The sequence below is a fragment of the Protopterus annectens genome, chromosome 2.part0 (genome assembly GCF_019279795.1).
Source record: "Protopterus annectens isolate FY-2018-M chromosome 2.part0, PAN1.0, whole genome shotgun sequence".
In the NCBI taxonomy this organism is placed as follows: Eukaryota; Metazoa; Chordata; order Ceratodontiformes; family Protopteridae; genus Protopterus; species Protopterus annectens.
In genome coordinates this window covers 231,032,618-231,054,714 of record NC_056728.1, presented here as the reverse complement: position 1 = coordinate 231,054,714, position 22,097 = coordinate 231,032,618, and the positions used below count along the sequence as shown (strand labels likewise).

At 40.1% G+C, this 22,097-nt stretch overlaps 1 protein-coding gene and 1 non-coding gene across 2 annotated transcripts in view; both read right to left on the bottom strand.

Moving 5' to 3' along the window:
* LOC122793033 (cyclin-dependent kinase 2-like) overlaps positions 1 to 22,097 on the bottom strand; it is a 956,998-nt gene that overhangs the window by 419,065 nt on the left and 515,836 nt on the right. The window lies entirely within an intron of this gene.
* Positions 5,308 to 5,472, bottom strand: LOC122793793. Its single transcript, XR_006363538.1, has one exon. It is a non-coding gene; the product is annotated as a U1 spliceosomal RNA (small nuclear RNA).

Genomic DNA, 22,097 nt, shown 5'->3' with positions numbered 1-22,097 from the left:
GATGTCTCCAAAGGAGACGTCCTCGGGGGGTGACCTGGGGGAACTTTCCCCTTCCTCCAAGTCAGTGTCTTCTGTGAGGGACTCGGAGGAGTCCAAGTGCCTCCTTTTACACTTTAGTTTGTGAGGAACCTCTTCGGGGGGGCTGTCCGAGGAGGGCTCACCAACCAGGTCCTGTTCCTCTAGGGGAACCATCTGGGATGTAGACGCAGGCTGTCCCTGGGGCCGGATGATGGAAGACAGGCCGGTCTGCGAGGGAATGGTGGGTGGATCCATAGCACGAGCCTTGGGCCTTGAATCCCTCGAGAGGACCCTCTCCACGACGAAGGCCGAAGGTGAACCGCTCTCCCTAGGATCCGAGAGCAGCCCACTCAGATCTGATGCATGGATCGGCACCTGAACCGAAGTGATTGGACCCGAAAGAGAAGTGTGCTCTGACCGCATCAGAGCCGAAGACACAGTCACCCCTCCGGATCAGAGGCTCTGCTCACGGCCCCGAGAGCTCGGATCCGAAAAAGAACCTGACAAACTCGAGGGTACAGCCGGCGAAGTAGTGATTACTATCAGCGCCGATGCTACCCGGATCAAACGGCTCCGAAACCCGATAATAGATGGAAGAAGGAGCAATGGGGGCACAGAAAGGGGTCAAGCTCCCCACCCCCCCAGTGGGGAGGGAGGCAAGAGCACTCCCATCTGCATCTGGGCCTGGAGGAAGCGACGCATCATCCGGTCCATGTCCGAAAGGCTCCTCGTTGATCTAGAAGAAGCCGCAGAGGCTGGCCGGGAAGGCCGCCTCAACGACCTCGAAGGTGACCTGGTCTCCTCCTCTGGCGAGAAACGTGGAGAACGGAGCCAAGAGGGGGAAGACCCGGAGACCTTCAAGGGAGAACAAAGCTGCTTAGCCAGCGGGGCAGAGGGGGCAGAATCGGCCCACCACTTGTGGTTCCTGTGCCTCTCCCTTTCTCTTTCCTTCTCTCTATCTTGCCTATCTTTCTTTCTGGAGTCCCTCTCTCCCTGGGACACAGTGGGAGTTTGAGTCCCAGCCAGGGGAGCAGGAACAGTTGGCTGAATAGCCGCAGCTGTGGCTGGTACCACTGAGGGAGAGGAGGAAGAAGCAGAATCCGCGGGCAAAAGGCCCGCAAGGATTAACTTGGTCCTCCTGTCCCTCAAAGTCCTGGGGTTGAAGGCGGCACAGATCTGGCAGCCTGATGATAAATGAGCCACCCCCAGGCAAATAACGCACTGAGTGTGGCCACTGGTTGGAGACAGCTTATGACCACACTTGGAGCATTTAGAAAATATGGCCTTAGGGCCTTCGGCCATGACAACTCACACACACACACCTTCACACACAGATAAGGGAAAGGTTAAGACTAACTGACTACTAAAACAATTTAAGCTAAATAAACTAAGGGTCGATTAATATACACACACACAATTGAGTTTGAGAAAAACAGAGCAAAAAACCCTATTAAACCCCTCACAAAACCGCCAAGAGCTCATCATTCGTGCTTCAAGAAGCTGTGGCAAACAAGATATGGGGACTGGAGGGAGGTAGCAGGGTATTATGGGTAAGGGGAGAAGCTTGGAGCTCGGATCTCTAGCTTGGAAAGCTGCCGGCTCGGATCTGGGTCAGATCCGATACCCACAGGTTGCTGATCAGATGAAGTTAACTACTTCAGATCACATAATAACACAAACATCAGTGTCTCAACAAATAAGCCCATAAGGCATAACACCACAAAACCTAATAGATGACTCCATTGTGAGAGACACGGATGTTCCCCTCACCAGGCTGGATAAGGAACGGGTTATGGTTAGCTGCCTGTCAGGTGCCAGGATCACTCAAGCACTCAAGTCACTCAACCACAAGTACCAGTACGACTCCATCATAGTCCATGTCAGGAGAGAATGACTTCAGATGTACCTCACTGGACTATATGAAAACAGCAAAAGCAAAGCACTAAAAGGAAATAAGGCTGCAGGCACTGTTACGTAGGATTTATTCAGGAAACACAAAATCATAAACGCTGACAAAACTCCACACTGCGTTTTCGTTCCTAGATTGACTTCATCAGACAGTTGTCTGATGAAGTCAATCGTGGAACGAAAACGCAGTGTGGAGTTTTGTCAGCGTTTATGATTTTGTGTTTCCTGAATAAATCCTACGTAACAGTGCCTGCAGCCTTATTTCCTTTTAGTGCTTTGCTTTTGGTATTTTCGGTTTTTATTGGCACTAAGTTCCATATTCTGTTTCTTGGTTTGTGACTATATGAAAACAGACATTACTGAATTTTCAGATTGTGTGTCACACGCAGGTACAAGCCTAGCCTTAAGCAGCACTCTACCTTCTCCAAGGATGTTGCCACAATACAAACAAAAAAATGACTGACTTTAACAATTGGCTTAGTTTCTGGTGTCAGACCAAGGGGGATTATTATCTGTAAGCCTGGGAAGATAGGGTCAACAGGAAACTCTGCTTTGCCAGAGATGGTCTGCACCTATCTTCTCTAGGCTTTTGGATACTGGCAAAGGCATTAGCCACCCCTATTCTGCCTTTTCAGGCAGTGTCAAAATAACCAACCTCCCAACATAACAAAATCCTGTCTAGAAAAAACTCATCAGAATCCTCCCAAATGGAAACCACTTACACAGATAATTTCAAAACCAACCACAACACATAATAACACAAACACCAGTGTCTCAACAAATAAGCCCATAAGGCATAACACTACAAAATCTAATGTTAATCCTAGGAGCCCTGGAAGGACTCCTCACTTTGGAAGATACTGGCATCTGTATGGCATGGTTCAAAGGTGTGGAAATACCACAGCAATGCAGGGCTACAATGCCTTTCATACGTTCAGACCACAAACTGAGCATGAAAGAACCAAAGCAGGAGCTGTATCCATCTTCATTAAGGATAAGTACACCTCAAGACTGGTCAAACAGTGACTCTCTTGAGCTACTCCATACAGCTAGCTACAAGTCCTCCACCACAAAACAGGAAAAGCATGCCGCATACTTGGATTTACTGGAGTCACTTGCCATACAGCCCAACACCTTACTCATGGGTGATTTTAATTATCCTACCATTGACTGGGAAACAAACACAACCACAAACATGCTGGCTCAAAGGTTCTTGGACTTTGTCGATGCAAATGCTCTGGAACAGCTACTCAGCACACCCACAAGATGCTCAAATGTCCTGGGCATAGTACTCACTAACATGGTAGAGCACTGCATGCACCCTTTCTGATGTTCTCTTTGGTAAGATCGTACCATAAACCAGTCTTGTTCAATGTAATTATAAGGCCAGATACGCTATTAAGCTCAAAAATGCTTAAGAATTTTTCAAAGACATACTACCTCCTACTAAGTGATGGTGTAAGAAGTTTCAAAGCCCCCCTCGAATGCAGATAACATGGACTCTATGCACAGGTGTACACCAGTACCCTGTATAACCACTTAAGCAGTTGTATAGAATCAGGTGTACCTGACCAGATTAAAACCAGATCTTGCCGAAAAGCCACCTTGGTGGACCCCTAGTATAAACAGGCTATACAAGAGAAAAAACTAATGTCCAGAATAAGAGAGAACTGGCTCAGCAGAGGAAGATATCACTCTCTAGCTTAAGCAAACAAATTGGAGATCTTGTCAAGTCCTCCAAAGCTAATTAGAAGCAAAAGTACCCTCCCTAGCTAAGAAAAATCATAAGGCATTCTTTAATCTGAAATCTAAAAGGAAATACCCAGCTATGAGCTGAAATGGTTGAGGATAGCACCACCCATACTCAACCAGAGGTAATAGCCAACCTGTTCGCTGACTGATTTGGAGAAAACTCCACCCCCTGTCCCCTCCAGTCATCCCCCAAAGTAGACCTGCCACCATTCCTCAACCTATTATCTTCAAGACAGCAGGTCATCTTGGCTCTCTCCAAGGCCAAAAACATGGCATCAATCGGAGCAGACAACATCCCATGGTGTCTTTTAAACAACTTAAAGCATGAATGTAACTCACTAGACACCTGCAACAACTGGATAGACCTCAGAGATTTCTCATCAAGAAATTACAGGGTACAGAAAACAAGACTTATGTGGAAAGACTGAAAGCCCTGTCGCTTGTATTCTTTCTCTTATATGTTGCTAATGGGTGACCTGTGCCTGGCTTATAGGGGAGTCTCTGACCTGGCCCTGAAGGAAATACTACATATTCGTAAATCAAACTGCACGAGGGTCACACGCTCCAGAGATCTTAACCTAGCCTCTGACATGAACAGGTCTTGCTATAGAGATAGATGCATCTTCCAGAGACTGGAGAGGTGGCCGCAAATTCACTCCTGGGGTGCCGCCCATATCCCTCCTGGACAGAGGAAGCTGGTATTAACTACCATAGATCCTTACCTCTGCAAACTTCACTCACCTAACCACTGACAAATGGGGCAACTTGGGATAAATCTGGCTAGGCTTGTAAGGGCTTTAGGGCCATTAGCCTAATAATCTTCTAAGAACTTGATGTAGTGTATGTAACCTAGTAAAAAGCTACAATCTTTTCCCAGAGTCTTCAAAACAATGGACAAAAAACATGCTTTCCTAACTATAGAATGCTTGAGCAACAAGAATGCTCTGCTCAGCAACCTTACCCAGACATACACACAGCATTTAAACATAAAAGGGTCCCTCTAAGTTGTTAAAAGAGTATTCTCACTTGCCGTAATTACAATGCAATACCGCAAATGAAATATGTGACTGAAGGAGCTGAGTTTGCACACGTTGGTAGGCCAAGACCATATCTGAGGCTGGCAACACCTGATGCTTCTTTGCAAGGAGTGGTCTGCAAGCACCATTCTAGTGAGTTGGGTGTGCATGTGAACAAAAGGTAGTCATTTTGCACCTTACAAGGAGAGGGATAGTTAATTTAGCATAGGTAATGTTTGGCAGTGGTGAAGAAAAATTTAAAATGGAAATGCCCTAAACACAAAAAACTAGTATCTACATTGGTGGAAACATACTGACTGCAGGAAAGAAAGAAATAAAGAAAGTAGTAAGGACTGTTGAACCTTTCTCTGAGAAAGAAAAGAAAAAAAGAAAGAAAACAGGGAAGGAGAAAGGAATGCATGCCTGTTTCTAGAGAGAAAGAGAGGGAGAAAGTGCACTTGGAGAAAAATGCAAGTGTAAGTAAGTGTAAATGATTGTAAATTGAGTTAGGAGATTGTGGAATTGTAATTATAATATTGATTATACATACTAGTTTGGGAACTAGGTAAAACAGAAAAAAGAAGTGGATCTCTTTTTTTCATTAGTTTAAGTTCAAGGGACTGAGCGAACGCAATCAGCCACTATGAAAAATTATGCAGTTGTGGTTTTCACATTTGGGGAAATCATAAGCGTCATGCCATACAATTTGTGCAGGGAAAAAACTCACCCTAGAGAAACCACGTTCTTGATCATGGCATTCACCCTGCCAAATAAGAATATTGTAGGTTGGTGAGAACCAGCAGCTCAAGTGTTGTAAATCTCATTACCTGGGTGAGTGAAGAGTTGTGCTTGCAACTGTGTATGTGGTTAGAAGCAAACCTGGATTTGAACACAAATATCCACTCTGTATCCCTACTGGTGCAGCAAGAAAAACTCTGAGGAAACTTCAGCACTGGCAGCAATATTGCATAATTCTTTGCAATGGTGTATGCTGTTAGTAGCAAGCCTGAGTTTGAACTCCAATATCAGCTCTGTATCTTTATTGCAGCAATAAAAAAAGTCTGAGGAAACTTAGGTGTCTGTGGTAATACTGCACAATACTTTCCTCCTGTAAATTCTGCATTATATTTTGACTTGTCTCCTTTCTGTTAGATGAGACTAGTGTTTTCAAAATGCGGATGGGTTTTCAGTAACCTGATGTAATTATAAGTAAGACGCTACAGTGTTCTCCTGCACTTTAAAAAAATGAAAGAAAACCATGCCTTCCTGTTCGCGGAATGCTTGAGCAGCCATGATGCTCTGCTCAGCAGTTCTTTTCAGACATACAGACAGCATCTGAACAGAAGGAAGCCCTCCTAAGTTGTTGAAAGAGTATTCCTGGTTTCAGTCATCACATTGGAGAACCAAATGAGGGTACAGACCTAGTACCAAGAGAAGGTGGAAGTAACAAGGCAGTTTATTATACAAAAACCCAAACGCTTGTACACATAATACGTTTTCGAAAGTCTTCATCAAAGGCAAACAGCAATACACCAAATTCCTCCACTTAAATAAATCCATCAGACCAAGCATGGACCAATGATTTCATTGAAACAATTAAATATAAACAATTCAATTAAAGAATATTTAAAAGCACAAACACTAGTCTTTCACTTAGTATAAATAAGACACAAGTTCCAAAAATCATATTAATGAATAAAAATTGATACGTGATGTAATCTGTGTGTGTGTGTAACCATGAAAAAAACAATAATAATTTTAATAAATAATTTAAAAATTTAAAAGTTTTATATATATATATATATATATATATATATATATATATTTAAATATATAAAATTGTTTTTTCTAAATCTGTAAACTAATACTGACCTCTAGTGGCAGATTATAATTTTGCACTCCTCAACTTTAAAACTGGCATTATAGAAATTGTATCATTAAGGCCGGGAATCCTAGTAGCTTCTAGTATGATCTGCCAATATAACTCTCTATATTCTAGTTTGGTCTCCCACATACCTCCTCTAATTTCTTTGGGTACCACTTCAATAACAAAAAAATTAAAGGAAGCTGATGGACAATTGAGGATATGTCTAAAAAGTGCGTTGTTCATATTCTCCTTTTTTATTTCATAATAATGTTCATATATCCTTGTTTTTAGCTTCCTCTCAGTTTTTCCAACAGAAAAGGACCCACAGGGGGAACACAAAGCTAAATAAACCACACCATTGGTGTTGCAATTAGAAAATGTGTGGCTCTTAATATACCTATTTCTACTAGGTATAAAAATACTGGAACAATTTTCAACATGTGGACATTGAGAACATGAACCACATTTGAAAGTCCCCTTTTTTCTTGATGAATTATCTAGTCTAGGGCCACTTCCAAATTCAAATGGTCTCTTAAAATTCGTGTCCCTCCTGTAAATAAAATTCAATGGTGGGCTTTGAATTTGTTTTAGTTCAGTAATCTGAAGAAAACGTTCCCATTCTCTAGTAATTACTTCCCTGATGTTACGTGAATCCCCCGTATAATCCATTATGTATGCTCCTTCATAACTAAGGTTAGAAGCTAAATCATTGTTATGAGGGTTCAATGTTTCATCGTGACCTAGAATAGGTGCAAATCTCCCTTTCCTACCTAAGGCAACTTCATCTATAATGTCTTGAATAAGATTGTCAGGGTAACCCCTTTCCCTAAACATCTGAGAGACAATCTCTACTTCCTTAGCAAAATCCTCTTCCTCAGAGGTCATCCCACTAATTCTAACTAACTGTCCTTTGAACGGGTTCTTTTTCTGAAAAAATGGGTGACCACTATTATAGTGGAGGTAAGAATTAGAAAAAGTTTCTTTCCTGAAAACTTTAGAAGAAAAAGAGTGGTCCAATTTGGTCAAGGAAATGTCCAAATAACTAGTTCACTGTTATTAAAAGAATAAGTAAAATCTAAAAATTCAGTGGTTCATTGGAGGTATGTAAGAAATTCTAGAAATCTTTCATAAGAATCCTGCCAAAAAATAACAATGTCATCAAGAAAACGTTTATATAAACACCAACAATGGGAAAACTCACTATTAATAACAAATAGTTTCTCCCACCAAGACAAAACAATGTTTGCATAAGTAGGGGCACATTTTGCCCCCCATAGCTACCCCTCTTTTCTGTTTAAAAAATTCCCCCTCAAAATACATAAAATTATTTTTAAGTACTATCTCCATGAGCAGTAGACAGGTGTTAAAGTCATTAGAACCGTAATTACCACTCTCTCTCATGCTTTCCTCCAGCCATAAAAGACCTGTTTCATGAGGAATAGAACCAAAAAAGGTCCACTATGTCCAAGGTAACAAACAATATGTTGGAAGTGAAAAGTTCAGGTTTTACATATCTTAAAAAATCCCATGAATCCTTCAAGATAGTTCCTTTGATAGGGATTTTAATTTTACATCTAAATACTTAGCTAGAGGAGCAGTCATGGACCCCTCAGAAGAAACTATAAGTCTTAAGGGTGGGTCCAAAGGATCCTTATGGACCTTCGGAATTCCAAAAACTGAAGGTGCCCTGGGGTACCTATTGTACAAAAAATTAAAAATATCCAAATCTATAGATTCTTCCAATAACAAATCATTTTAAAGCATAGCAATTTTGGAATGAGCTATGTTTACCTCGTTAATAGAAGCCTTGGAATATTTTGAATCATCTAGTAACATTTCTTTCATTTTGGATTCATATAAAATATAATCCATTAAAACTGTACCCCCTCCTTTATCTGGTTGCATAATTCTTAAAGACTTGTTATTGGTAAGTTGATTCAACAACAATTTTTCATCCTTTGAAAGGTTTGAATATATCTTATGTGTATTAATAGTATTCCTAATCTCCCTTTCCATAATGATTTCTAGATTTTTAAGCTGTGGGTGTAGAGGTGGGTTAAAAGTACTTTTTCTCTTAAAAATGGACTGTCCATATACAGATTGTGAGTCTGCCAACACCAAGGCCAAGTTCCTTTTCCGTAAAAAGGAACTTCATATCAATTATAGCCTGAGGAATATTACCTTTTCTGATAGGTATATATTTAAAACCTTTGGAAAACAATTTAAAATGGTCCAGGTTGATTAATTCAGCACTATAATTAAACATTTTATAATTTCTATGTTCAAAAATATTACCATAGTGTTTGATTTCAACACTGGAATCTGTACTGACTAGTATCTGGGATTCCCCCTGTAATAATGATGTTGATTGTAATAAACAGGTTTTTTGTTCCGAATTCTGTTGCATCTCCGAGGGAGGGGTGGAAAATCCAAAGGGTCTGGGTGATAAGATTCTGTAAAAACTTTGTTGTTTTCCTCACCCACAGAGTTTCTATTAATTGTAGGCTTGTGATTTGTTCCTATATAACATTCTGGGGTGTATAAATTAAACGACCTAGGTTTGGGGTAAGCAGTATCATCCTGATATTCCTTTATATCTCTTTCCAGTTTTCCTTGCTTTCTCCTCATGTTATTTTTACAGTCTGAATCAATCTGTTTAAATATGTTAAAGTATAGGGCTTTCTCAGACTCAACACTAAACAAAAGATCTTGCATAATAGCGGAGTTAATAGATTCCATTTTCTCCAACAAAATATGTCTAATTATTTTGTTTTCTACAATAAGAGCCCTAACAATATCTAAACCACACTTATCAAAAATTTTTAAAAGTTCAGAATGAAATACAGAACCATTTTCAACCCGATTGGGAAATTTAGAAACCCTCAAACCCTTAGGAACTATGTTCTTACTTCTACATTCCTTAAGAAAAGTATTATCACAGCCCAGTCTTTTGAATTTGTCCATATAAAAATACAAAGCATCCAAACTTTCCCTGTAGGTTCGGGTATCTCTTTCCTGGTTACCGACCCCTGGGTAGTTAATATGCAAAAGGTAGTTCTGTCCAATAAAACCATCATAATCAGCCAAATAATTATCAGTAAAGTCACCTTCTACTGAAGGAAAAGTCCCCAGTTCTATTATCCAAACAGCACAGATTATCATGGCCATCATTAGCATCGTTAACGGTAGTATTGGACCGTAGTAAACGTGGAAAATAGTCATAATCCTGTGTACCAGGGTTAACGGATACAGAACCACCCTGTTTCGGTTTAGAATTGTTATCATTTACTTCCATATTGGAATGAGTTTCACAGAGTTCGACTCCTGAACAAACGCTCCGAAACGAAGCCATAGCTACAACTGACTGACATGCTGGAGTGAGCAATTCAACCAGTTGCGATAACTGGCCAATCACCTTCCGGAGCTCACCCTTCTCCCCACCTCGAAAGTCACTCTCGGTCTCAGCCCCTGAGAACTCTGCCATCCCAAAAAGAACAAAAACCAAATGAAGAGATGAAAGCGAACAGCCCCCTCCCTCGGAGATCCAACAGAATTCGGAACAAAAAACCTGTTTATTACAATCAACATCATTATTATGGGGGGAATCCCAGATACTAGTCAATACAGATTCCAGTGTTGAAATCAAACACTATGGTAATATTTTTGAACATAGAAATTATAAAATTTTTAATTATAGTGCTGAATTAATCAACCTGGACCATTTTAAATTGTTTTCCAAAGGTTTTAAATATATACCTATCAGAAAAGGTAATATTCCTCAGGTTATAATTGATATGAAGTTGTTTTTACGGAAAAGGAACTTGGCCTTGGTGTTGGCAGACTCGCAATCTGTATATGGACAGTCCATTTTTAAGAGAAAAAGTACTTTTAACCCATCTCTACACCCACAGCTTAAAAATCTAGAAATTATTATGGAAAGGGAGATTAGGAATACTATTAATACACATAAGATATATTCAAACCTTTCAAAGGACAAAAAATTGTTGTTGAATCAACTTACCAATAACAAGTCTTTAAGAATTATGGAACCAGATAAAGGAGGGGGTACAGTTTTAATGGATTATATTTTATATGAATCCAAAATGAAAGAAATGTTACTAGATGATTCAAAATATTCCAAGGCTTCTATTAACGAGGTAAACATAGCTCATTCCAAAATTGCTATGCTTTTAAATGATTTGTTATTGGAAGAATCTATAGATTTGGATATTTTTAATTTTTTGTACAATAGGTACCCCAGGACACCTTCAGTTTTTGGAATTCCGAAGGTCCATAAGGATCCTTCGGACCCCACCCTTAAGACTTATAGTTTCTTCTGAGGGCTCCATGACTGCTCCTCTAGCTAAGTATTTAGATGTAAAATTAAAATCCCTCTCAAACAAAGGAACTACTATCTTGAAGGATTCATGGGATTTTTTAAGACACGTAAAACCTGAACTTTTCCCTTCCAACGTATTGTTTGTTACCTTGGACATAGTGGACCTTTTTGGTTCTAGTCCTCATGAAACAGGTCTTTTATGGCTGGAGGAAAGCATGAGAGAGAGTGGTAATTACGGTTCTAATGACTTTAACACCTGTCTACTGCTCATGGAGATAGTACTTAAAAATAATTTTATGTATTTTGAGGGGGAATTTTTTAAACAGGAAAGAGGGGTAGCTATGGGGGCAAAATGTGCCCCTACTTAAGCAAACATTGTTTTGTCTTGGTGGGAGAAACTATTTGTTATTAATAGTGAGTTTTCCCATTGTTGGTGTTTATATAAATGTTTTCTTGATGACATTGTTATTTTTTGGCAGGATTCTTATGAAAGATTTCTAGAATTTCTCACATACCTCAAAGGAACCACTGAATTTTTAGATTTTACTTATTCTTTTAATAACAATGAACTAGTTTATTTGGACATTTCCTTGACCAAATTGGACCACTCTTTTTCTTCTAAAGTTTTCAGGAAATAAACTTTTTCTAATTCTTACCTCCACTATAATAGTGGTCACCCATTTTTTCAGAAAAAGAACCTGTTCAAAGGACAGTTAGTTAGAATTAGTCGGATGACCTCCGAGGAAGAGGATTTTGTTAAGGAAGTAGATATAGTCTCTCAGATGTTTAGGGAAAGGGGTTACCCTGACAATCTTATTCAAGACATTATAGATGAAGTTGCCTTAGGTAGAAAGGGAGATTTGCACCTATTCTAGATCACGATGAAACAGTGAACCCTCATAACAATGATTTAGCTTCTAACCTTAGTTATGAAGGAGCATACATAATGGATTATACGGGGGATTCACGTAACATCAGGGAAGTAATTACTAGAGAATGGGAACGTTTTCTTCAGATTACTGAACTAAAACAAATTCAAAGCCCACCATTGAAGTTTATTTACAGGAGGGACACGAATTTTAGGAGACTATTTGAATTTGGAAGTGGCCCTAGACTAGATTATTCATCAAGAAAAAAGGGGACTTTCAAATGTGGTTCATGTTCTCAATGTCCACATGTTGAAAATTGTTCCAGTATTTGTATACCTAGTAGAAATAGGTATATTAAGAGCCACACATTTTCTAATTGCAACACCAATGGTGTGGTTTATTTAGCTTTGTGTTCCCCCTGTGGGTCCTTTTCTGTTGGAAAAACTGAGAGGAAGCTAAAAACAAGGATATATGAACATTATTATGAAATAAAAAAGGAGAATATGAACAACGCACTTTTTAGACATATCCTCAATTGTCCATCAGCTTCCTTTAATTTTTTTGTTATTGAAGTGGTACCCAAAGAAATTAGGGGAGGTATGTGGGAGACCAAACTAGAATATAGAGAGTTATATTGGCAGATCATACTAGAAGCTACTAGGATTCCCGGCCTTAATGATACAATTTCTATAATGCCAGTTTTAAAGTTGAGGAGTGCAAAATTATAATCTGCCACTAGAGGTCAGTATTAGTTTACAGATTTAGAAAAAACAATTTTATATATTTAAATATTTATATATATATATATATATATATATATATATATATATACACACACAACTTTTAAATTTTTAAATGATTTATTAAAATTATTAATATTGTTTTTTTCATGGTTACACACACACAGATTACATCACGTATCTATTTGTATTCATTAATAAGGTTTTTGGAACTTGTGTCTTATTTATACTAAGTGAAAGACTAGTGTTTGTGCTTTTAAATATTCTTTAATTGAATCGTTTATATTTAATTGTTTCAATGAAATCATTGGTCCATGCTTGGTCTGATGGATTTATTTAAGTGGAGAAATTTGGTGTATTGCTGTTTGCCTTTGATGAAGACTTTCGAAAACGCATTATTTGTACAAGCGTTTGGGTTTTTGTATAATAAACTGCCTTGTTACTTCCACCTTCTCTTGGTACTAGGTCTGTACCCTCATTTGGTTCTCCAGAGCGAACTTTTGCTTGTTCCTGGTTACTAGTGTTCGCTTTCATCTCTTCATTTGGTTTCAGTAATCACATTCCAATAGCTCAAATGAAATATGTGACTGACAGAGCTGAGTTTGCACATATTGGTAGGCTGAAATCATACATGAAGTTGGAAAAATATGATGCTTCTTAGTGGGAAGTAGTCTGCCAGCATTATTTCAGTAAGGTGGGGGCATGCACATGCATGTATGATGCACCATTTTGCACCTTACAAGAAGAGGGACAGGTCATGGGGCATACGCAAGGTTCATCTACAATGAAGAAAAATGTAGAAGGGAAATGCCTTTCACATGTAGCTACATCAGTGGAAACATGCTAAGAGTGGGAAAGAAAGAAACAGAAAGGAAGAAGAAATGACTGAAGATATTGTCTGCAAGAATGAAAACAAGTAAAGAAAGAAGAAAAAAGAAAGAAATTCAAGGCCTTTTTTCGTGAGAGAAAGAGAAAAGAAGTGCATTTGGAGAAAAAGATAAGAGATGTAAGTAAGGGTATACGATTGGCTGTTGTTGAATATGGAGCTTGTGGAAATGTAAGCATAATTGTTAGAAATCCTGGCTTGATCATGCTAATTACCTTGCCAGGTGAGTAAATTTTAAGATGCCTGACAACCAGCAGCTGAAGTGTTGTAAATCTCATTACCTGGGGGGCGATTTCTTTTAACAATGGCATATATGGTTAGTAGTAAACCTGGGTTTGAACACAAATATCGGCTATGTATTCTTACTGTAGCAAACAACAAAAAGTCTGAGGAAAGTTCGGCATCTCCAGTAACTTCACATAATACTTTGCCCACGTAAATTATGCATTAGGTTCTGATTCCTTTCTGTTAGAAGACTGACCAGTGTTTTGAAAAAGTGGAGTGGTTTTTGAGTAACCTGATATACGTAAGCTAGTAATAAGCTACAACCTTTTCCTGCGTCTTTTAAAAAAAAGGACAAAATATTTGCTTTCTTGTTCACAAATGCTTGATAAGCAAGGATGTTCTGCTTAGCAGCTCTTCCCAGACAGACTGACAGCATTAAAATGGAAAGGAGCCTTTTATGCTGTTGAAAGTGAATCCCCAGTTGCTATAATGACAATTGGATGGAATGGGTGAGTCAGCAACAGTTCTTGACTGCCCTCTTCCCTGGTCAGTGACTCTCACATCTGGGCTGCTAATCGAATCCAAGTTGTCTGGGTCATAACCCTGGCTTCATCCCTGTATGCCCTGGAACCAAGTATTGCTTTAACCATCCTCAGTGTTCTTATAAATATGCACTGTTTGAAGTCATTGTTACAGTATTCCATGGTTGGATCATACAACAGAAAAGCAGCCACATGAAACTAAATCTTAAAAAAAAGATCTGAAATCTTACTTTTTATTTATTTTACAAACTTTTAACATTTACAGCATCAGTGGAAATAACATTCAGTGCAAAATAAAGATGCATCAAAGATTAATTAAATGCTTCAACAAGTATGTGAGGCATTTCAAAAATGCTGGAGTGATTGCTACAAAGAAAGAAAAGATGTTATGTATAATGTATAAAAATGGAAAAATAAGTGTTAATATGGTTTGTTTTCTTTTCTGTTAATATATGTTTACCTATGTCTTAAGTGATACTTTTAATAAAAATGTAAAAGGGTGTGTCGGCTGGTTAGTCGCATGATTTTTCCAAGATACTTACGGTCTTGCTGACTACACTGATTTGCTCTGAAGATATTCTAATATCAATATAAAATGCTAGTGCTAAATTTAATAACTTGTCGTATCCCATCTACTTCTTGCGGTGCCTGTTTTTGGTTTCATTTTTGGCACTTTTTTGGTGTTTCTCACTTTTTTGTTTCAATAAACTACATTTGTTTATAAAGTCAAACCTCTCCTAACAGAATTTGCAGATAGCTCACACCTATATAATCCCTAGTCCTATATGCCTCATCAGTTTTCAGTAACCTACAGTCCTCACAACTATTACGACTACTGCAGTCTTACAATAAACTTGGAAAGTTTGCAAGGTAACCACATAACCAGACACTTCACTCTCCTGTACTTCAATCCCTTAAGTGGCATGAAGCTTCCTAATATACAAGCCTACACTCACCTTAGTACTTTCTACAATATCCTCTGTACCAAAGACTGATGGCCTGCAACCAGCTAATTACTAAACTTGAACACACAACACAGAACTGCACCTTTTTTCATGCTTTTCAGAAGAAGACAGAACCTGATCTTACATTGTCTTTTTCTTCCATTCCTCAACCAGTGGGTCTCAGATCTGACCTTGGCCATTTCTAAAGACTATCTCTGTAGCTCTTGCTCCCAGCTCTACTCATAATCCTCTGGTTTATTTTGAATTACTTCAGATCTAATTCGCCACTTCAGTGAATGGATATGGTCCACTGTAGCTTGAGCATTAGTGAACAGCTTAAGTGTTTTTAGAGACATTTAACAGCTTTATAAGCTATTCTACTTTGATCTTACCTGCCCTATTTCTTATCTTCTACTTGCTTTATAGAGATTTTAAAAAAGTGGGTTAATTTCTTATTTCTCTACTCAGTTTACAGGCCTGGTGCATTTCTGTAATTCCCTTACTAAGGATACATCTTGTTCATCATTACTAGTCATTTTTTCTGTCGATATACTATTGTTGGTATTCATCTCTTCCCTCTTACTACATTTTCTTATTCGTCATTATGACTGACAAGCTCACAGAGTTCAAAAAAATGCACCTCCTGTTAGCATAAGATTCCAAATTCTAATGCTCACCAGGAGTGCTTTATTGTCTGGATTTCAGCCCACGCAAATGTTGAAATTGATATCTGTGCAGGGTTTAAACTTCGGGCTCTAGTCGAGCGCTGTAACAAGCTAGTGCTTAAAGTTTTATACCTTCTACAGCTACTTCTGCATCTACTTCTGGAGCTTAACTTCCTTCCAAAAAGCCTTCTGAAAAGACTAAGGGAGATTCATCAACAAAAGGAAAAGAGGCCAGGAAACGATCCCCTAAATTGTTCTCCTTCCTTGATTTCAGGTTCAGATTCACCCAAATAAAAGTCTCCAAACCCTCAGATCTGACAAGGTCAAAATCACCAGTCCATCGCTCCTCCACTTTCACTCCAGAGCCGATATCCTATACTATTCATTTTCCTTTCTTACAGGAGACTGCTTGAAGAACTTCCAGGCCAACCTCTACCTTGTCATCTCTCAGGTCATCTAGAAGCCTAATTCAAAGCAGATGCAGACAGGATGAAGAAGTTTCTTCAGGTCTGGATTCAGTTGGGAGTTTTAATGGCTACAACTCTCATTGGACCCATAAGCCTGCCACCAGCCCATACCAACTGTTGATTTCTACTCAGTCTGACTTTTGGTTTCGGAGCCATCAGACCGCAGAGGTCCGTGTTTGTCCACATCGGATCCGAAGACCTGCACTTCCTTGACTCCAACAGCATCTCTGGTACAGTCAGCAATGACACTGTCAGAGCTGGAAGGATCTCAGAGCCATGGTGGTGGTGCCAGATCCAGGGGGATTGGGTTCAACTCCGATGTTCTCGGAGCCATCACTTCCACTCGGAGTCAAGACACTGAACAGCTCGGCCGTCACCTCTGCTTCAAGGCAGGATCATGGCAATGGCTCTATGTGCTTACCATAACGTTCCATGACCATCTCGCCCTTCATTCTTTTATGTGGGTTTGGAGCAGATCCTCGGCTCTTACTCGGACGTTTACAGAAGCTCAAAGTCTCTAAGTTGGCTCGTGGCAAAGTAGGCATCCTATCATGCAGTGGTATCAACCCTCAGATCTTGTTTGCTGCTGACTATAATAGAAATTAGTTATTCTGTACCGGCAGGTAAAGGAGAAACAATAGTGAAAGGTCTCCAACATAAAGGAAAGGAACAAAAATTTTCCTACCAGGTCCTCTAGGATTATTTGGACAGGGGTAGGTGGGTGGGTTCATAAGAATGAAGGGTGAGATGGATAATAAACATGGAACGTTATGGTGAGTACATAACTTGTTTATGTTATGTTGTCCTATCTCGCCTTTATTCTTACATGTGGGACAGCATCCCTAGCACCTTTTTCTTGGGTGGCTCACGGGAATACCCTCTTGAGCACTGTGGAACCAAAGGAAAAATGAAATGGAAAAGGTAAGAGTAGAACCCCTTTTCTTTGTGAACAAATTCTCTCCCCTTTCTGAGGTACTTAGGGGGTTAGTGAATGATCTTTGGCTAGTTGTATGAAGGGATGAAGTAGTGGGGAAGCTATTTCCAGAGAGGGTTACCTTTTCGTATGGTAGATTTAATAATCTAAAAGAGTTACTAAGAACAAGAAACAATGTAGATATAGTAGAAAGAAAGGGAGTACTTCCATGTGGGGTCTGCAAAGTATGTGATAATTTAAAAATATTGATGGTTGAATGATAAATGGAAAAAAGTTTTTGGTAAAAAATGAATTTAGCTGTAATTCATGTGGTGTAGTGCACATCACTGGATGTGGATGTATACCTTATAAATGGTATGTGGGGCAAACAAAAAGAAAGGTGAAACTTAGAATAATAGAGCACTTGGGCGATGTAAGAAATAAGAGAATGGATAGCCCAGTGGCACAACATTTTTGTGACACACATGGGGGTAGCGTAGATAGTTTTTTCTTTAGTGTATTAGCAAAACCCTTTGAAGAACAAACAATAGGGGGTGATGAGTTCAAAAGAAAATTGATCAAATTGGAAACAAAATTAATAGTATATTTAGGCACTTTATATCCTAGGGGTCTCAATATGGATATTGATTGGGGCATCTAAATGTTAAGTCTAATGGATTCTGGTTAGTTTATTTCAGAACGAATGTACTGGGTTTAATATAAATACATATATAATATATATATATAAAAAGAATTTAAAAATCATTGGATGTGTAAATGAAGTTGATTAATTTAATATTAAAAGTAAATTTGTGTAAGGATGTAAAAATAGTAAAAATATAAAAAACAAAAAGTTTATACTTAATAAAATTAATTTATATATGTATAGATATTTATAATTGAATTTTGGGGGTAGGTAGAAATGCATTTTTTTGTGTGTTTAATTGTGTAAGTTTATTGAGGTATAGGAGAAAATGTGAATTGTTTTATTAAGAAAAAATCTTATTTAAAAAATGTTATTTGGGAATTTCACCCTGTGTTGGGTTAATGTATTTAATATAATTATGATATAAATAGAAGTTATGTCCTTACCATAACGTTCCATGTGGAGTGTTCATCTCGCCTTTGTTCTTACACATGGGTTCGGAGCCGATCCTCGGCTCCGTGTCGGCCGCTTGCAAGCTCTGCATCGAGAGGAAGCTCGAGACAATCTAATACCCACAATCCCCCTCTGCCTTTACCTCAGATCTAGTTTGCAAGCAAACCAGTCTCTAGAGAGAGCACACTCATGCTTACATCACATATGCACAGAACTAAGAGTCTATATATATATATATATATATATATATATATATATATATATATATATATATATATATATATATATATAGACACATACACATATATATACATGTCAACTATATACACAACAACTGCAAAGCAGAAGTAGAATGCCCCAGGCCAGGCACCAAAACTGAACGTTCTTCCTAAGGGCGGGAGGGTGGGAATGTAAGAACAAAGGCGAGATGAACACTCCACATGGAACGTTATGGTAAGGACATAACTTCTATATGTGATAGTGTTCAATCTCGCCGTTTGTTCTTACACATGGGTAGCGTCCCTAGCTCCTTGTTCCTGAGGAACTCACAGAAGGACGTTCTTGAGCACAATGGAACCAAAGGTTGCCCTGTCCCTAGAAACCTTGTCTACCTTATAATGAGAAATGAATGTATGTGGCTTAGACCAGGTAGCAGCCGCACAAATAGCGTCTAGTGGTAGGCGGGCTGCATGAGCCAGGGATGTAGACACTGACCTTGTGGAATGTCCTTTGGGTTTGTGCAAAAGAGTTTGATTTGAAGAATCATAAACATAGATGATACAATCCGTTAACCACTTAGAAAGAGTTCTTTTGGTAACCGCTACTCCTTTCCTATTATCCGCAAAGGCTACAAAAAGCTGATCAGTTTTTCTGTGATCTTTTGTTCTATCCAAGTAAAACCTTAGCTGTCTGTGAACATCTAATTTGTGCAACATATACTCCATTTTGTTGGAGTGATTCTTGAAGAAGGTGGGTAATTCAATGGACTGATTAATATTATTAATAGAACAAACTTTAGGAAGGAAGGATGAATTAGTTCGAAGAGAAACTCTGTCAGAGTGAAAGATCAAATATGGGTGCTTAATGGAGAGAGCTTGAAGTTCAGATACTCGCCTAGCGGATGTAATGGCTACCAAAAAGAGAGTCTTCCAAGACAAAAATTTCAATGGGCAAGAGGAGGCTGGTTCAAAGGGGGGCAACATTAATTTAGATAACAAATTTAGACTCCAAGGTGACGTAGGAGATCTAATTGGTGGTCTAATATGAAAAGCCCCTTTTAAAAAGGCTTTACAAAGTCTGTGGGCCATAACAGGAGCCCCACATTCTTCCACATGGAAATTAGAAATGGCAGCCAACTGAACTCTTAATGTGGCAGGAGAAGCACCCTGATGGAACAAGTCTGTTAAAAACTCTAATATTTTATTCAAAGGAGCTATAAAAGGATCCAATTGCTGTGTATTTGCCCAGAATACAAATCGCTTCCATTTACTAGAATATGTTTTAGTAGTGGAAGCTTTATGAGAAGCCACTAATATATTCTGAACTGCAGGCGAAAGAAGATCAGACCTGGCTAAGTTGGGAATTGGAGCAGCCAAGCTGCTAGATGGAGGGACAAGAGCGCGGGATGGGGAGTCCCTGACGAGTGAGTCAATAGATCTGGCTCTGGGTCCAGGATCCAGGGTCCCCGAATGCAGTGTGTCTTCAGGAAGGGAAACCAAATTTGACGAGGCCAGAATGGGGCAATGAGGATTATTGTCCTGTGTAGGTTCCTGGCTTTCTGGAGAAACTTTGATATCAGGGAAATGGAGGAAATGCGTACAGGAGACCCGGGGCCAATCGTGAATCAGTGCGTCCCTGGGGAGTTCCCCTGGAGGGGGTAATAGGGCGAAGTAGCTCCTGCATTTGGCGTTCATTGGAGACGCATACAGATCGCAGGAAGGCCGCCCCCACGTGCGAAAAATCTTTTCGCAACTGACTGTTTTAGGGACCACTCGTGCGGTAACAGAATTGCTCTGCTCAGCCTGTCGGCTATGACGTTGGATGACCCGGGATGTGCGTTGCTATTAGAAAGCGACCCGTGGACTCCGCCCATTGCCAGATTCTCATGGCCTCTCTGCATAGCTGATAGGACTTGGTTCCCCCTTGCTTGTTTATGTACCAGACTACCGACATGTTGTCCGTCTGAACTGCAATAGTTCCCAGAGGAAGAAGGGAAGCAAAGTGTTGCAACGCTAGAAACACTGCCCTCAACTCTAGAACATTGATGTGCAGATTGTACTCCAAATTGGTCCATTCGCCTTGGACTGTCTGTCCCTGAAAGATGCCCCCCCACCCTATCAGGGAAGCGTCCGTGGTCACCGTAACTGTAGGCGTGGGTAGCACAAATGGTCTCCCCCTGGAAAGGTTGCACGTTTGAAGCCACCAGTTTAGGTGTGTTTTGCATGTGTTCGTTATAAGAATCTCGTGTGTTAGAGGTAGTTGTTGGAACGACCATTGTGCAAACAGTAGCCATTGTAGGACTCTCATGTGCAGCCTTCCCAAGGGTATTGCAATAAGAGAAGCTGACATGAGTCCCAAAACCTTCAGTACCAGTTTTGCTGGGGATTTCCTGGACAAGAGAAGAAGACGATGTGAGTCTGAAGTGAAAGTATCCTTTCTGGAGGAAGTCTTAGAATTAACTGATGTGTGTTTAATTCCGCTCCTATGAACAAGATACTCTGTGATGGCTGAAGTAAGGATTTTCCGAAGTTCACGGAAATTCCTAGGTGAACACACAGTTGAAGAGTATAGTCTCTGGCCTGTACTAGTTGACGCTGGGTGGTGGCAGAAAGGAGCCAGTCGTCCAGATACGGAAACACCTGGAATCCTTGGCGTCTCAAGTGAGACGCTACCACTGCCATGCATTTGGTGAAGACCCTGGGGGCTGAGGTCAGACCAAAGGGCAGGGCTCGAAATTGAAAGTGACTGGCCCCCAGCCGGAAGCGCAAATGATCTCTGGATGCCCTGGCCATTTTGATGTGGTAGTATGCATCCTTCAGATCTATTGAGCACATCCAGTCGTCCTTCTGTAAGAATGGAAGGATCGATTGAAGCGTGACCATTCGGAACTTTTCTTTCTTGACAAAGGTATTGAGGTCGCTTAGGTCCAGAATGGGCCTCCAGTCCCCTGTTTTCTTTGGAACTAAAAAGACCCTTGAGTAAGTCCCGAATCCTTGCTGGTCCGCTGGGACTGGTTGGATGACTTTTTTCTAGCAGCTTTGAAATTTCTATAGCTGCTGGCTCTCGCAGATGGGGCGGTACATCTGGGAGTCTTTTCTTTGGAATGGGATGGGATAGAAAGGGTATGTTGTAACCTCTGGTAACCACGCTTTTTACCCACTTGTCTGTAGTTATGTTTTGCCAGGCCTGAGGGTATAAAGCTAAGCGACCCCCCGACTGCCTCCAGAGCAGGACAGTCGGGCCTCCTCTCAGGAGTGCTGGAAAGGTTTACCAGGGAGTGTATCCCTGTCACCTTGATTCTGTGGACCCCCTCTGCCGCCAGGGCGGCGTCTTCCACCTCTGCCCCCTCCTCTGCCTCTAGAAGGGGCATCACCCTGTGTGCCTGGGAAAGATCCTTGGGGTTTTCGAAACCACATTTTTCCACCACGTTGCCCTTTGGGGTACGGTCTGGTTGGGGTGGAAAAACGGACTCCGACAGCAGACAGAGTCTTTCCCTCCTGTTCACACCGGGTAAGGGTCTCCTTTACTTTGGGGCCAAAGAGTGGCACCGTCAAATGGGGCGTTAGTAAAGGAAGACTTGAAGGCTTCCGCAAATGAACATAAGCGCATCCAGGATTGTCTGCGAAGA